Genomic DNA, 18,877 nt, shown 5'->3' on the forward strand with positions numbered 1-18,877 from the left:
ACCTTCAACAGCCCTGCCAGGTCCCACAGGGGTAGGTGTAACTAACTGCCTTACTAAGTCACACACAGAGGCTGTTTGTCCTGTTGATCCTGACAGAACACCCACCTTAATGCCTTTTATGTGATGACACCGCTTGGCCTTAATGCATGGGGTTTCTCTCTCTCTCTTTCTCTCTCTTTTTTTTTTAAGCAGTGGGAGGGGAAGAGGAAGAGAGAGAATCTTAAACAGGATCCACACTCTGCATGGAGCTCCACATGGGGCTTGATCTCACAACCCTGAGATCATGACCTGATCAAGAGATGGATGCTTAACCTACTGAGCCACCCAGGCACCCTGGTTTTCTCTGTCTTTTTAAAGAATGTTCTTCATTACAAAAGAAAGAGTTGTGTCTGAGTGAATCTACCTGTGGAAAGTCATAGCTATGATGGGGAAGTTCATGCCCACTTACTTAGTATCTATTAATGTAGTCCTTATGTACTGACGTGAATATGCTATCTACTCAAAATTTCTGCCATGATTCATGCAGACAAAAGCAGTTGCAGGAGACCTTGACCAAGGCCTCACAGTGAGTTTTGCTAAAAGCATGGAAAATGTAATTAGCTCCTTCTTCTCATTCAGGTTTGTCTCTCACTGCAGACATAATTCTTGAGGCTTCTCTCTGCAACCTGCCCCCACATCCCCAGCATGAGTTCCCTACGCTTGATTAGAAACAGAAAATGGCCAAGTTCAATGCTGACTTGTACTTCCCTTTCAGGAAGCTCTTATTTTCCTTCACCCTCCCTGTATGTCCCACATCTCTTGACTCCAGCCCCTACTATCAATGCCAATGATAGCTTATGTTTCTCCCAAACAGTTATAGGTGTGACATGCATAGTTTACGCAGTATTCACCAAGTTAATGTACAGAACCATCCTATAACCCTTACATCAATACTGTGAAGCCTCCATCTGCCAAATCAGAGGAATCCAGTTCATTCCAGAAGCTGCCCTTCCTTGACATGGGCAGAGACTCATTCATCTCATTCATGTTCTGGTGTCCTGGATCCTGTTAGGGTATGGGGGAGGGTGGTTGGAGGGTTTATTGTTTGTTAATGGGACAAAAAGTCAAACACCTTACTAGGAAGTCTCATGAAATAATTTGGACTGATGTGTGGAAAGTTAAAATGGTCCAGAAGTTTCAGCAAGGCGGTGTCCTGGGACATGTACCTCAGGCAAGCAGTGAAAGGAATGGTGGAAAGTTCATCCAGTCATGAATATATTAGGCCAGGGCTGTGGGGATTAATAAACTCCAGGCTCCGGGATTGGTCCTTTAAAAAGGATGCCCACCAGCTGAATCCCAGTATATAAAAAGCCATACTTGGGCTGATATTGTTCAGGACATGCAGATTGATGGGTTAAGAACAGTTTTCAATTGAGGTCAGTAAAACTCACTGTAAGCCCTAACTCCTTGAAGAGCGTAGACTTCCCAATATAAAACCAAGTTCGATTAGGCTCAGTTCAGGAATCATTTTGGCTCAAGCCTACAGACTGAAGGCCTTTAGTACCTGCTGTTAAGCAGAAATGGGACAGGGAAGATATAAAGCTACAGATAATGATCTTTCTGTGATGGATAATGGTTTTGATTAGTTCTTCTCTAAAAGGGTTAAACATTCCAGTGTCAATCATTATGAAAAAGGCAGGTCCTCAGACAAGAAACTGAAAGTTTGGAGATGGACAGAGCTCTCCTGCCAGATTTTAAAGAGGGAGAGTTTCTGGGCATGGGCTTCTTCCTGGTATATGCTAGAATGATTATTGACACTTTGAGAAAGTTAGAGTGGTCTGCAAGATTTGAAGAGCAGGCCATGTTTTAGACACCAGCTATGTGGCTTCATAGTACTTTTAGTGTTTGTTATTACTGTTTCCTGTTGTTACCTTTCATCTGGCACAATGGTTCTCAGTCCTGGCTGCACATTAGAACTACCCGGGGAAATTTTAAAACTACCTCCCCTCTGAGCTGCACTCGAATAAATTTAATCAGAATCACTGAAGGTAGGGCCCAAGCATGATATATTCAGTATCTATCCCAATCTATTTAAAGTGTGTGTGTGTGTGTGTGTGTGTTTATACACATACACATATATATGTAAATATAAAATCAGTGTGTGTGTGTATATATATATGATCTCTGAATATGCATTGTGTTTGTATATATAATCAGTGTGTGTATATATATAACCTATATATATATATATATATATATGATCAGCATATGTAAGATACATATTTAATCAATACATTCACAAAAATGGTTATATATATACACACATATACATACATATGTGTGTGTGTGTGTGTGTGTGTGTGTGTGTGTGTTTAACACTCCAGGTCATTCTAATGTGCAGCCAGAATAAAAAACTGCTTTACTAACCTTTCTTGGAAGTATTCCAACCCTGCCTCCACTTCGCTACTGAGACCATATGAGGCAAATAGGCAAAACCAGGACGATCATGGCAATGGTTTTATTGAGAAGAATATTAAATGAGTTGGGGTTGCTAACAATTTGGGGCACAAGATCTAGTTTCCCCACCCCATAGAAAAACTGATAATTTCTGTAGATATCATTGGTTTTTTTAAAAGATAGATACAAGGGGCGCCTGGGTGGCTCTGTGGGTTGGGCCTCTGCCTTCAGCTTGGGTCGTGATCTCAGGGTCCTGGGATCGAGCCCCACATCGGGCTCTTTGCTCAGCGGGGAGCCTGCTTCCCCCTCTCTCTCTGTCTGCCTCTCTGCTTACTTGCGATCTCTCTCTCTCTCTCTGTCAAATAAATAAAATCTTAAAAAAAAAAGATAGATACAAGTTTTCTTGGGTAACTAAAAATGACCTAATTTGTTTAAATAACTCTATGATAATATATTTTTAAAATTTAAATATATTTTTAATATAATATTTTATATTATATATTCTTAATATATAATATATAGATTTTATTTATTTATTTGACAGAGAGAGATCACAAGTAGGCAGAGAGGCAGGCAGAGAGAGAGGAGGAAGCAGGCTCCCTGCTGAGCAGAGAGCCCGATGTGGGGCTCCATCCCAGGACCCTGGGATCATGATCCGAGCCGAAGGCAGAGGCTTTAACCCACTGAGCCACTCAGGCGGTCCGATAATATATTTTTAAGATTTGTTTCTACCAAGGATTGGTAGTATTTTAATGAAAAGAAAATGTGTCTAATGTTTGGTTTCCTGACAAGCCAAAGGATGATATACAGGGGATGGCAAGTAAGAACCTCCTGAAAACATGTCAGCTAAACAACATGTATAGTTACGTAAGACCAACCCTTCTCCCTTGCACTTTTCCTCCTAAATAATAGCTTATTTTTTAAATTCCTCATCCATAAGCCATGGTTCTCTCTTTAAACTTTCACACTGGTTGTATTTCATGCAATAGATAACTATGACACAAGGTGACTGGTTTTTGCTTAAAACTATCTCCTGCTAGTTTATTTTATTGTAAAATTGTAGTATATAATATGTGTAACATAGAAACTATGTGTTAACCAACTGCTTATGTTACTGGAAGAATCTTGGTCAGGAGGAGGTTATTAGTATAATAGTTTTGGGGGCATCAAAAGTTATACGCAGATTTCCAACTGCACAGCAGGTCAGTGACTCAACCCCTGTGTTGTTCAAGGGTCAAATGTATGATGAAATAATTACTACAATAAGGTTAGTTAACACCCCATTACCTCACATACTTACCATTTGTTTTTTTGTGTGCTGAGAACATCTAAGATTTCCTCTTGACAACTTTCAAGTATATAATACAATTAGTTAACTATAACTATTCATTGCTTACTACATGCTGTAAATTAGACCTCCAGAACTTATTTACCTCCGAATTGGAAATCTGTACCCTCTGACCAACATCTCCCCATTTCTCCCAGCCCCCCAACCCCTAGCAACCATTTGGCTCTCTATTTCTATGAGTTCAGCATTTTTAGATTCCACATTGAAGAGAACCTATAGCATTTGTTTGTTTGTTTTTTTCACTTAACATAATGCCTCCAGTGTCCATCCATATACTTGCAAAAGATAACATTTCCTTCTTTTTTGTGCCTTATTTTCCAGTGTGTGTGCGTGTGTGTGTTTCTTCATCCATTTATTTGTTACTGGACACTTAGGTCATTTCCATGGCTTAGATATTGTGAATAATGCTGTAATGGATATGGGAGTGCAGATACCTCTTCAAGATAGTGATTTCATTTCCTTTAGATATATAGCCAGAAGTGGGATTGTGAATCACATGGTAGTTCTAACTTTCATTTTTTCAGGAACCACCATACCATTTTCTCTAGGGGCTATACCAATTCACAATCCCACCAACAGTGTACAAGGGTTCTCTTTTTCAAAAACGTTTTTAAATGTTTTTAAAATCTACCCTTTATTAGGTTAAAAAAAAAAAACAAAACTTGAAGCCCCTTATACCATAAAAAAAATTAACTCAAAATGGATTAAAGACCTAAATCTAAGAGACAAAAGTAAAAAACTCTTAGAAGAAAACATAAGGTCAAATCTTCATGTTTAGATTTGGGGAGAGTTTCTTATACATGACACCAAAAGCACAGTCGTCAACAACAGAGATACGTGGACTTTAAATTAAAAACATTTTTCATTAACAGACACCATCAAGAGAGTAAAAAGAAACTACAGAATGGAAGATAATATTTGGATTATCACATATGGGATAGAGATTTAATATCCAGAATATATACAGAACTCTTACAACTCAACAAAAAAAAGACAAACAAATTTAAAAATGGGCAAAGGACTTGAAGGAACATTTCTCCAGAGATGATATACAAATGGCCAATAAGCACATTAAAAGATGTCCAACGTCATTAGTCATCAGGGAAATGTAAATCAAGACCACAATGAGATACGATTTCAAACTTAATGGTATGGCTATAAATAAATTAATGAACAAATGGATAAACAAACAAACAGAAATTATGTGTTGGCAAGGATGCAGAGAAATTGGGCCTTTGTACATTGCTGGTGGGAAGTACAGTATTGCAGTCACTGTGGAAAACAGTTGTAAGAGTTCCTCAAAAAGCTAAATATGAAGTAACTACATGACCCAACAATTTCATTCCTAAGTATATGCCCCAAAAGACTTGAAAACAGGGTTTCAAGTAGATACTTGCCTGCCAATGTTCACTGCAGCACTATTCACAATAGTCAAAAGATGGAAACAATCCAAGTGTCCGTTGACAGATGAAGGGATAAGCAAAATGTGGTATCTCTACAAAGGATTCTTATTCAGCTATAAGAATGAATGAAATTCGGGCACATGCTACAACATGGATGGAACTTGAAAACATTATGCTAAAGGAAATAATTTAGACACAAAAATGAAAATATGTATGATTCCACTTGTGCAGGATATCTAAAATAAGCAAATTAGATTATTAGACAGAATGTAAACTAGAGGGTACCAGGGCCTGAAGAAAGGGGGCACTGGGAAGTTATTGCTTAATGGGTACAAAGTTTCTGTTTGGGGTGATGAGAGAATTTTGGCAACAGACAGTGGTGATAGCTCTACAACACTGTGAATGCAATTAATGCTACATAATGTAAAAGTGGTTAAAATGGCAGATTTCATGCCATGTATATTTTACCACAATAAAAATACTTGTTAAAAATCCATGAAACCAACTATTTTATTTACTATCTTCTCCCAATTTCCACTGTCAGATAAATGTCACTGAGATTAATAAGAAATATGAAGTTGCTTTTGATGAGAGCAGGGAATGCATTACTAATTTATGCCAAAGACCAAATACAGATGTTGTCAAAGTATAAATATTACCATCACATGGCATTAGTTCACAGGACACTCAGGAGACCACCCTGAATATGGAACAAGGCTTCACAGACCACTGATCTAGAAGGAAATGTATTATGGAATATATATGCTCTGATTTTAGAAAGACAGATTTCCTTTTACCTTCTGATTTAATTAACTTTCTCTTTAAGACAATCCTATTATATGTGGATTTATTATAGTTGAGATTAGTTCTTAAAAAGAAAATAAACACAGAAAGTAATGTGGGTTTTGAGTAAGAAAATCAATTTGATTTGTCCTTGTTCAGAATTGGCGTTTCAAAGACAAAACCCATAAATTCGGACTAGTTCGTGTTTTTATATTGGGAGCCACGTCATCATAATACAGATTATTTAAATATTGCCAAGAGATTCCAGTAAAATTTTGAAACATGAGAATACAGGTAACATTTTTTTGAAATCACAGGTCTGTCTTTATGCTGAATATATATTTGAGCATGCAAAGAAACAATGTATTTCAAAGCCCATTAGAAATTCAGATGCAGAATTTCCTTTCATCTGATCATGTAGAAGTGGATTAATACAGATAATATGAACAGAGAAAAATAAAAATATGTCATGTTGGATATTCAATAATCCATTACTCAAAGATAAAAGTTTTCTAATAGCCATTAAAAAGAAAATCAAAGAATATATAAATTTTAATTTAGCATAGCATTGTATCACATCATAGCTAATGGGAAGCTTCCAAAGCATCTAGCAACAGATGGGTTACTGGTCATTTCCTAAGAATTTAGAAATGCTAAAGGTAAAGAAAATTACACTGTTCCAAAAAGCTTTTAAATAAAAAGAAGTTAAATTCCCCACAGTAAAAACCTTTTGGAGAACAGTTGTAAATTTAGGCACTACTGAATAAAACTGCAGTTAAATAAGCCAATTATTTTTATAGGGAAAATAAATTTTCCTATGATAATTCAGATAAAACTGGTAAATGGATAACTGCCTTAATAAAAGGGAGAAAGAAAGCTCAACATAACAGCAATTTATACAAAACAAGGAGTGATAATGAGGAAAGAGATAAGGAATATCTGTAAGGTATGTTACAAGTATATAAATCTGAGAACCTGGTGAGTGTGGGAGATTTAGAGAGTGGAGAGGGGGTTGAAATTTGAAATTTCTTCTTAAATAAAAAGTTGTTTAAAGATGAAAGAATAAAAAAAATAAGATGAAAGAAAACGCTTCCCTTGAAAGTGTGCATACAGAATCATCCAAATTTGGGGGAGATCTAAAACAGGACCCACAGTTTCTGTTGACACATTTCAATGATGTGGACAATTCAATCCCACTTTTAAGTCCCTGTATTTTACCGAATTGCTCCTAAATAATTAGCCAGTCCTGTGATAAATAATTTACTTATATTAGTCAGGACTCTCTTAATTATAAATGACAAAGACTAGCTTAGGTTGGCTTAAGCAGACTAACAAGCTAGGTTGGTTACCATACCTGGGCAAAAATTTAAGTGCTGAGCTTCAGGATTGGTGATCTTTATTTACCCCAGCCTGGATTTTCTTCCCCTTCCTTCTTACCTCCAGTCTTTGCCTCTAATGTCTGCATTCACTTCTAGTTGGAGAGAATGAAGCTAAGCCAAGCCATGCCAAGACTAAACTAATTAGAAACAAGATGAAGAACAAGAGAGAAAGAGTGTCTTTATGGCAACAGAGTCCCCAGTTTCAAATGCTGAGACCCCCAATACCAAGCAGGTTTTTGAAACTCTTCTTCTGGTTCTGCTAGCTATTGCCAGATCCTTCAGATAAAGGCCCACTTTTGGCTCAAGCTAGTTTGAGTTGGATTTCTGTCACTTGTAACCAAAAGCATCCATGCTTATATAATATACCTCTCTGAATAGTACTGGAAAACTGAATTCCTGGGAGAGGAAATGGATGGGCAAGTAAATGTCAGCCCAATAGTTTGGGATTAGTTCCTAGAGAAGGGGCTATAAGTGTTTCTTGTTTCTTTTTTTTTTTTTCTTTCTTTCTTTCTTTCTTTCTTTCTTTCTTCCTTTCTTTTTAAAGATTTTATTTATTTATTTGACAGAGACAGCGAGAGCAGGGGGAGTGGGAGAGGAGAAGCCAGCTTCCTGCTGAGCAGGGAGCCCAATGCAATGCGGGGCTTGATCCCAGGCCCCTAGGATCATGACCTGAGCCAAAGGAAGATGCTTAACTACTGAGCCACCCAGGCACCCCTACTTAGGTGTTTCTTAAGTGTTATTGTAAGTGGGGCTTCCTGAGAGGGGCTGGTGCAAGGAATCTGCAAGGTATGAAAGTGGACAGAAAGTGAAGTGGGCCAAAATTACAGAGTTAAAGTAAAGAAAGGAAATGGAGTTAATGATATGGATATGTTATACTGATCAGCAGAATCATTCATTCCCACACTTGACAAGCATTTACTGAGCACTTTACGTGCCAGGCACTGTGCCAGGTGCCAGAGAGAGCAGCAAGATGGAAGACACACATTCCTGCTCTAGAGTTCATATTGTCGTAGGGGACCCAAGAGTTTCTCCCATTATAGTTCTACAGTTTTAGTGATATGGTCCAAAAAAGAAGACAAAGAGTTACTGAGTCTCAATTTTGGAAGAGATTTGTCCCGAAGGGGAGGGTAAGGCGGAATTTGTGTAGGAGTGATGGTAACATGGATATTGACAGATGGGTGTCCTTAGCACAAATAAAGTGGGAGGGTGGAGGAGAGGAAGCATGGGTAAACAAACACTACGTGTAGAAAGAAGAATAAAAGCAAAAGCACAAGGGTGTGTGGACATCATTTTTGCCAGAACAGTGGGTCTTGCCAGAAGGTACATCTTAAATATCAGGCCCAGGGATTTAGACTTCATGCCCAGGGGCATGAAGCATGAGCGCAGGTGTATAAGCGAAACAGAGCCAGATTAATAAAACAATGTAGATCAAATAAATTGACACTACAAAGGATGGAAGTCAGGACAGTTCCTCAAAAGTCTGTTAAAATGGTCCAGAAGAGAGGTAATAAATAAGTCGCTTGAGAAGTCACTGAGGAAAAGGGGAAATAATAATTTTGGAAAATATAAAAGAGGTGGGGCAGTCCTTGGCAACTGGTGATGCAAAAGGAAAGATGATACCTTGTGTTGTATGGCCACTCACTGAGCTGGGGGTGGAAAGAAGGAAGAGAAGGTTTGTCGGGGAAAAGGGTAGTTCAGGCCATCTCAAGTTTAAGGTGTTTTGTGAATCCTAGAGTAGAAGATCAGGAAGGAAGTAGTTAAGTGTGAAACCCCAGAATTCCAAAGAGAAATTGGGAACAGCAACTTGAGATTTGATGGTAGTCTGCAGAAAGGGGGTAGTTGAGGTCAAGGAAGTATAGGACAGAAGGAATAAAGAATAGGTCAAGAGACATAAAGAGGTTTGACACACAGAAACTGCCCCTTTCTGGTTTTATTCCTTGATCTCTCCTTCTGGTCCAAAGAAGGCTATTGTGAGCGCAAAGGGAGATAAGGAACACAAGACACTTTGAAGCCTGCCCAGAACAAGACAAGTATTCAGGGAATGTTGTCCTGGAAGATCAACAGAGCTGATTGTTCTAATGAATGGGGTCAGTTAAATAAATAATTGTATATTTTCAGTGCAGGATATTAAGCTGTTCTTTAAAATCATGCTTTTGAAGAATAGTGAAAGGACTTGGGGAAATGCCTTTAATTTAATATTAAGAGAAAATCAGAATATAAAATAGAAATTTTACTAAGCAAAATATGCAGACATATACACAACACTTGCAGTAAAAAAATGTTCACAATGGTTATCTCTGGATAATGGGAATAATAGGGATTTAAGCTTCTTAATTAAGAATTTGTTTTCTTAAAGATTTTGTTTATTTATTTGAGAAACAAAGAGAGAGTGAGCCAGAGAGAGAGAGAGAGAGAGAGCACAAGCAGGGAGGAGAGGCAAAGGCAGATGGAGAAAGCAGGCTCCCTGCTGAGCAAGGAGCCCAGTGTGGGACTCAATCCGAAGACCCTGAGATCATGACCTTTGTCAAAGGCAGACCTTAACCTACTGAGCCACCCAGTTGTCCCTCCTCATTAAGAATTTAATTTAAATACTTAAATAAGTTTTTCACAGTATTGTCTGCATTTTTATCATAAGTAATATTTTATAGTAATATTTATCATAAGTAATATTTTATCATAAGTAATATTGTCTGTATTTTTATCATAAGTAATATTTTATAAAGTAATATAAAATATTTTATATTTTAAGTAATATTTAATATCATAAGTATATTTTATTGCTTATCTCTAGTGAGAAAACAATTTCTAAACAAAGGAAGTTTGATCAGTAGCCTCAAATCATGTGGGAAGGCTATTGGTCTTGGCATCTGATGGCAAGTTTTAGCACAATAGCAATGGTGGAAGGCTACTTTAAAAAATATTGCAAAATTATTTCATCTCTATAAAAAATAGTTACAGAAATAGAACATTACCAACATGGTTGAAGCTTTTTGTGTCCTCCTTTCTAATAACATTTCCTTTCCTTTCCTTTCCTTTCCTTCCTGTAAGAGGTAGAGATTTTTCAGAATGCTGTGCTTAAAACCACATTGTGGAGACTTAAGTGAGCAGGTGGCGAAAGGATGATGTCAGGGACCCTGGAAGGCTCCTGATTTGGTGGTAAAGTGGAGGAGAACAATAGGAAAATAGCTTGAGGGGAGTGTAGAGTGAAGGGAAGGTTTTTAATTTAGAAGAGAGCAGAAGTGAGCACATTTCTGGCAGAAGTAAAGGAGCCAGACAGAGATTAAGGATTCAAGAGAAATGGCAAACCATAAGAGACTCTTAATCTCACAAAACAAACTGAGGGTTGCTGGGGGGTGGGGGGGTAGGGAGAGGGTGGCTGGGTTATAGACATGGGAGAGGGTATGTGCTATGGTGAGTGCTGTGAAATGTGTAAGGCTGATGATTCACAGACCTATACCCCTGGGGCAAATAATACATTATATGTTAATTTAAAAAAAAAAAGAGAGAGAGAGAGAGAGAGATGGGACACTGTAACTGAACAATCCACTCTGGAAGAGGTAGGAGTGATTGAAATAGGAACTTTGGGGGGAAATTCAGCTACATCCCTGAATGATCCCTTCTGATCATTAACACAATCCCATTCATTCGATTTGACATGTTTATTTTCCTTGTCCTTCATACATTCCTTCAGGCTAAAATATATGTTACATTAGCATAAAACTTTTTTAAACAGAAAAATCCCATTAGAAATTTAATAAAAGCAAAGAAATGGTTAAAACTCAACAAAACATTAGCTGAACACACTGAGAACATTGTTGCAATTCCTTGAAGAATTGAACCCTGTAAAAGAGACAATTTCTTCATTTTTATTTCGAATAGTGCCACAAGCATAAATCAATATGTGCTCTCATTTTTACATTATTATTGAAAATGAATAAAAAGAGCTACTTGGCTGTTCAAGATGTTACTCTATTTTCCTCAACAAGATTATGCAATAATACCCAAATTTTAACCAACAGAATGAGTTGGGTTATGGAACAAATTATTCATAGAGATAGGACTCGCCTCATAAAAGTAGACTCTCATGAAACAATATGAGCAAGGACTGAGTTTTATTAGTTGCGCCCCGAATATCTCATTCCCAGTTCTGATGATGGTGAAATACATTGACTCAGCATTTGGTAATATTAGAATGGCTCTATGCTTTTGAAGGCTTTAAAGGATCTGATCTCAAGAATCCATTTACAATATTCAGTTGGCATGGCTACTTATGTATTTTGAAAACATTTATTAAAACTAATTAGCATTAACCTATATTCTTTATTTAAAGGATAAGGTGATCCAGGACATAACATCTGTCTCCATAACTATATTTGCTTGATATTAAATTGCTTTTGTACATGTTTTAGGCAAAATAATAATAAAGTGTTTTGAACTCAGGTGGTGTCTCATCATTTGCCACCAAAAATTATTAACCACTTAAACTATTTAGAATTTTCTTTCATCTAAAAGACATGGGGACACCTGGTAGTCTCAGTTGGTAGAGCATGTGGCTTTTAATCTTGGGGTCGTGAGTTCGAGCCCCATGTTGGGTGCAGCAGAGATTAATTAGTTAATTAATTAATCAAAAAAAATAAAATGAAAATAAAAAACATAAAAATTATATTATGGTTCTGTTTCTGAGAGATATCACATGGACATATGTTTAAGTCTCAATATTTTATGATAAGAAAAATAAAGACACAGACAAGTCTCTAAAATTGTTTTCAAGATGACTCACTTATCAATTGAACAATATTATTTAACCTAATTTTCATAGGATTATACACTTACTTTAAAAAACACCCAAATTTTCCTATAGGAAAATATTATTCTCATCTTCGTGAATATTTTGAACATAGTTCCAAAAGAAAAAACTAAAATTCTTCTCAATGAACTACCACTGTTCTTGGGTAAGTTATTTAACCCCTGAGCTTAAAGCAGCACCCACAAACAGCTTGCTTATCTATAGCCATCAGCCATGCACTTGTAGGTTCCCAGCAATAGATCATCACACCCATAAAGAAAACTCAGTCATCATTGACTGTGAAGGACTTTGTGAATGCATATTGATGACTGATAATTTTCAAACTCTAGCAAGCATCAGAATCACAAGGATAATTTAAAATTACAGATTACCAGGGGCGCCTGGGTGGCTCAGTGGGTTAAAGCCTCTGCCTTTGGCTCAGGTCGTGATCCCAGGGTCCTGGGATCGAGCCCTGCGTTGGGCTCTCTGCTCGGCGGGGAGCCTGCTTCCTCCTCTCTCTCTCTCTCTGCCTGCCTCTCTGCCTGCTTGTGATCTCTGTAGAAATCACAAGTATTGTGTCAAATAAATAAATAAATCTTTTTTTTTAAATAAATAAATAAAAATACAGATTACCAGTCACCAGACCTAGAGTTTCTGGTCCCAGTATGTCTGGGGTACGACCCAAGAATCTATATTTCTAACAAATTCCTGAGTGATGCTAATGCTGCTGGTGTAGGAACCACACTTGGAAAACTAATGTGAACAATCCATTCAAATGTACATACCTGTAAGACACACTCACAATGACAAATGCCACTGATTTTTGAAGATTTCTCATCTACAAGGGCAATCACTTTCCCTCAGTATTTTCTCCTTTCGGATGGGTTCTAACGTTCGTCTCAGCGAGGAGCAATGACATAGGAATTAAGGGGTATCCTGAAGGATTTACAATTTGTTGTAACTATTGTCTCATTCTTTTCCTCTCTGCGGTTGACCCAAGTCCCTGGGAAAAACCAGGTATGATCTAGCCTCTGATCACATAACCATCCTAATATGGAGTAGATTTTTTTCTCTTCTTTATGGACAGGAATATATGTTTGTTAGAAGACTCCAGTGACATTTCCTGCATGGAGATTCTATTGTTCTCTTAATATGAAAGAAAATTGTGGGCTATTAGCAAGCAAAAACAGATGACTTTGAAATCAATAGACCAGGGAGACTTTGTGTTGAATCTGAGCTCCGTATTAGTCAGTTTAATACAGGCAACACAAATCTTTCTAGATATTTTTTACAGAAGAAGATTTAACATGGGGAGCAAGATGCTTGCTAAATCATTTGAAAGAGTTGGAGTATCAGGCATCAGGAAGCCTGATCTAGAAATCCAAAAGCTGTTTCCCAGCACTGTGTCTCAACACCCACGAATCTGGTGATCAGACACTGAAATAGCAAACCTGGACACCTCAACTCCCTTTAGATACATATCTCCGTTACTTTGCTCTTCAAGAAGGCAAATGGCCTTCACCTCATTTCCGCCTTCCAAAGCTAGGACACGTGCCTCTAATTGATTGAATACAATTTGCAGCCAGAATCCAAGCTGTAATTTTTCGATTTCCAGCCTTTGCAGTATAGGAAGATACTCTAAGATTCAGGACAAATGCAGAACAAGCTGAGAAATGTGCTGATATATTTTCATGACGATTATCTACTACCATATGAGAAAGTCCTGATTTATTCTGGTAATGTCCTGTTCTTCCTTCTCCTCCCTCTCTTGCACACACACACACACACACACACACACACACATATACACACATACATGTGAGCACAGCTAGGCATGTATCCACCTTCCTCATTTCTGTAAACGGACTTCACTCTCCTTTAGTTCATAAATCCTTGCACTAATTTTTATTCTTTTAATCACAATGTTTTCAAGTTGGAAGAAACCCAGATCATCTAGCCCTGCCTCCTGCTTTCCAGATGAACAAGATAAGGCCAAAAGGCATATGACTAGTAAGTGGCTGAGCAAGAAGCCGTAACCAATTCTACCATCCTAGACTTATTTTCCTTCCACAAAATATACCATTTAGTCACTGAACTGTGCTGATTGTTCTTTTCAGGTCCCTTATTTCCATGCCCTCATCTCTACTTCTCCTGTGACCATCTTAGCTCAGGTCTTTAATATCTCAAACATAGATTTAACAAGAGATGCTGAGACAGAAATCCTGCATTTGTCCACTCCAACTTACCCTATATTCTGCCACTATCTTCATTCTCTGAGAAATCCTTCACTTTGGCATCCCTTACTTTTTTTTTTTCTTTTTTTTTTTAAGATTTTTATCTATTTAGGAGATGCCTGGTGGTTCAGTCAGTTAAGTGTCTGCCTTTGGCTCAGATCATGATCCCAGGGTCCTGAGATTGAGTCCCACATCAGGCTCCCTGCTCATCAGGGAGCCTGCTTCTCCCTCTGCCTGCCACTCCCCCCTATTTATGCTCTCTCTCTCTCTCTCTGACAAGTAAATAAATAAAATCTTTAAAAAAAATAGATTTTATTTATTTAGGGGCACCTGGGTGGCTCAGTCAGTTAAATGTCTGCCTTCTATTTAGGTCATGATCCCAGGATCCTGGAATTGAGCCCCATATAGGGCTACTCTGCTCCTTCCCCCTATTCATGCTATTCATGCTCTCTCTCTCAAATAAAGAAATACAATTTTTAAAAAATTTAAATTAGAGCAAGATGGCAGAGGTATAGGAGACCTAAATCTCATGGGGTCCTGGGAGTTCAGTTAGATAGTTATCAAACCATTCTGAACACCTACAAACTCAATAAGAGATCGAAAAGAAGAGCAGCAATTCTAGGAACAGAAAAGCGACCACTTTCTGGAAGGTAGAATGTGCAGAGAAGTGAATCTGTGGCACTATATGGGAAGAGGGATCGCTGTGGGGAGGGGCCGGCTCCCCGCAAGTGGTAGAGCAGCAGAGCACAAAACAGGAACTTTCAGACGTCGGCTGCACTGAGGGATGTTGCTCCAGAGGCTAAGCAGGGGGCGGAGCCCTCACAGGGACAGTGTGGTCTGGGGACCCGAGCGTGTCTTGAGAGTGGCAGAGCTCCCAGGTATTGGAGAGGGGAAGCAGGCTGCAGAGACAGAGCCGAGGAGGGGCTCTCGCTCAGCTCGGGGTTACCTTAAGTCATGATCCAAGGCACAGTTAGGCCAGTGCTTTTGAGCAGGGACACCACAAATGGCAGATCCAGGGAGACTCACCTTCCTCTTCCAGGAGGATCAGCGCAGAAGCATGCGTGGCAGGAATCTGCTGTGTTTGAAGACTCCAAACAGGGCCATGTGCCAGAGATAGAAAGGTTTGGTCACAGTCTGGCTGAGCATGAAGTGCGGCCAGAGACCAGGGAGACGGGAGTGACTGACTGCTTTTCTCTGAGGGCGCATTGAGGAGTGGGGCCCAAAGCTCTCAGCAACTAGGGGTCGGAGATTGGGAGGCTGCCATTTTCATTACCATCCTCCAAAGCTATATGGAAAGGGTTTGGGGAATAAAAGTTCCTGAGAGCAAAACAGAGCAGATTGCTTAGCCTGGCCCCTGGCAAGGGCGGTGCAATTCTGCCTCCAGCAAAGACATTTGAGAATCACTGCAACAGGCCCCTTCCCCAGAAGATCAGCGCGAACATCAGCCAAGACCAAGTTCATCAACAAATGAGAACTGGGGAACTCCAGAGGTAGGGGAATGCAACACGTAGAATTCATGGCTTTTCCCCCACTATTCTTTAGTCTTTCAAAGTTAAATTTTTCTAATTTTATTTTTTCTTATTCTATTTTTTTTTAAGATTTTATTTATTTGACAGAGAGAGAGAGATCATAAGTAGCCAGAGATGCAGGCAGGGGGTGGGGGAGTAGGCTCCCTGCTGAGCAGAGAGCCTGATGTGGGGCTCAATCCCAGGACCCTGAGATCACAACCTGGGCCGAAGGCAGAGGCTCAACCCACTGAGCCACCCAGGCGTTCCTCTTATTCTATTTTTTAAAAAATTTCCTCTTTCCTATTTTAACCTTTCTAAACTATTTTATCTTATCAATAATTTTTAAAAATTTTTCTTTTTAAATTTTCATTGTTATAGTCATATTCTATCCATTCATTGTATTTAACCTTCAAATCAGGAAATGACAGATCCTGGTGAGGATGTGGAGAAAGGGGACCCCTCCTACACTGTTAGTGGGAATGCAAGCTGATGCATCCACTCTGGAAAACAGCATGGAAGTTCCTCAAAAAGTTGAAAATAGAGCTATCCTATGACCCAGCAATCGCACTACTGGGTATTTACCCTAAAGATACAAATGTAGTGATCTGAAGGGACACGTGCTCCCAGATGGTTATAGCAGCAATGTCCACAATAGCCAAACTATGGAAAGAACCTAGATATCCATTAACAGATGAATGGATAAAGAAGAGGTGGTGTATATATATACGATGGAATACTATGCAGCCATAAAAAACCCCAAAATCTTACCGTTTGGATGGAACTAGAGAGTATTATGCTGAGTGAAATAAGTCCATCAGAGAAAGACAATTACCATATGATCTCAATGATATGAGAAATTTGAGAGGCAGGGTGGGGGATCGTGGGGGAAGGGAGGGAAAAACATGAAACAAGATGGGACTGGGAGGAAGACAAATTATAAAAGACTCTTAATCTCAGGAAATAAACTGAGGGTTGCTGGGGGGTGGGAAGGAGGGATAGGGTGGCTGGGTTATGGACATTGAGGGGGATATGCACTATTCTGAGCACTGTGAATTGTGTAAGACTGATGATTCACAGACCTGCACCCCTGAAGCAAATTATACATTATATGTTAATTTTAAAAAATACTTGTAAATAAAATTTGCATAGCTGAAGTAAATGGCTAAGAAATTCAAAATATATTTAGCCTCCTTGGTAATAAAATTCTTGCAAAGTGATTACAAATTTTTAAAATAAAATTTAAAAATTTTTAAAATTAAAAAAAACTTTAAAGATTTTATTTATTTGAGAGAGGACAGGGATAGTGAGAGGGAGCACAGGTGGGGATTAGAGGGAAAAGCAGGCTCCCCCCCAGCAGGGAACCTGAGACATGGGGCTTGATCCCAGGACCCTGGAATCATGACCTGAGCCTAAGGAAGATGCTTGACCAACTGAACACCCAGGCACCTCTGGCAGCCCTTACTTTGATTGCTAGAATAGCTAATATTGCTGAGAGGATGAAGTTCAAATTCCTTAGCTTGGCCCACCAGCAGCCAAACCCTCTTATCTTATCCAATTTCACTCCTGTATGAGAGGACTGGAACCACAGTCACTTAATGAAAGGCCTGTACTTTAAAGTGACAGGAGGAACCAAGAACAAGAAGTGGTTGAGTATTGGGCCAAAGACATAATTAGGGGTCAGATTTGATTTTCTTTTGCTCAGGTCAAAAAGACCTGCCAATCAATATATATGAGAACTTGGAATAAGGTACAATTTAAGTCCTAAGCAGAGGAATAAGACTGAATATTAACTCAGCAATGATGGAGCACAAAAACACAGGGCTTTGAACCAAAAGACCCAATTTTTATGTAAAATTCTAACATTACTGAAAACACTTTGAAGCCTGTTACTAAGCCTCTTTGAGATAACTTCCTTATTTCTATAATGGAGACAATGATTGATACCTGGTAGGAGCGTTTTTAAAGGTAAATGAAATAATATGTATGAAATAATTTAGGAGAGTACCTAGCATGTATTAGACATTCATTCTTTTCATTATCTTTTCACTCCTTTATTCATTCATTCTACAAATATTTATCCGGCAGCTATAATGTGCAAGTACTATTCAAAGAGCTTTCCAAGTACTGTGCAAGAATACAGTGAGGAACAAAATACATGAAATCCTTGGTTTTGTGGAGCTTCCCACACTAGTGGAAGAGAAAGACAATAAATAAATGAGCCTAAATAGAATTACAAACAGGGATGTGTACCATGAAATTAAAGAATAAAGGAGTATAAGAATGACCAGCATATGGGACCAAATTTAAATTGGGGGTGATTAAGAAAGGCTTCTCTCAGGAAATGCCATTAAAACTGAGGCATAAAGGAGAAGAAGTAAAGTAAGTGAAGGATATGATCAATAAATGCTAGTTATTTTCTCTGCCTGCATTGGGACAAAGAAAGGTGATTCCCTTTAGTTCTCTTCATGTGGCAATATGGAGGTCAAAACCAACCATGCTGGCTATAAGAGCTGAAAGTGGTCGCCTTGAAGGTGAGGAAGAATGCGGAAGGGTCAGGGATGTCTGGAGCTGGTTCATGCTGGCCCACAAAAGCTGATGGTACACATCACTTCCCAACTCTGTGTCCAGTCATGTCACATGGGTCACTTGCAATTGGCTATGGATGGCACATTTACAATGTGGAAATTGGCATACATTATAAATGAAGGGCTTTCTTCCTCTAGACAGGTGGTTATTAAACATTAACCACCATGCCACTGGGCAAGGGCCTCTTGTACTATTTGGTATTTTGAACTATGTTCTTTGATAAAGATAAAAATTAAATTTAAGAGAAAATGAAAATTTAAGCACTGGATGAAAACATGAAATCATTCTAACTATGAGTAATGTACATTAGCCAAAGGCCAGTCATGAAAGCAAAACCCATGCTAGGTATTTCAAACAGAGGCATTCAATATAGAGATTTGACACACAGGCACTGAAAGGTTGAAAGTGGGATGC

This window comes from Enhydra lutris, unplaced genomic scaffold, assembly GCF_002288905.1.
Source record: "Enhydra lutris kenyoni isolate GAN:26980312 unplaced genomic scaffold, ASM228890v2 scaffoldscaffold39, whole genome shotgun sequence".
NCBI classification, from domain to species: Eukaryota; Metazoa; Chordata; class Mammalia; order Carnivora; family Mustelidae; genus Enhydra; species Enhydra lutris.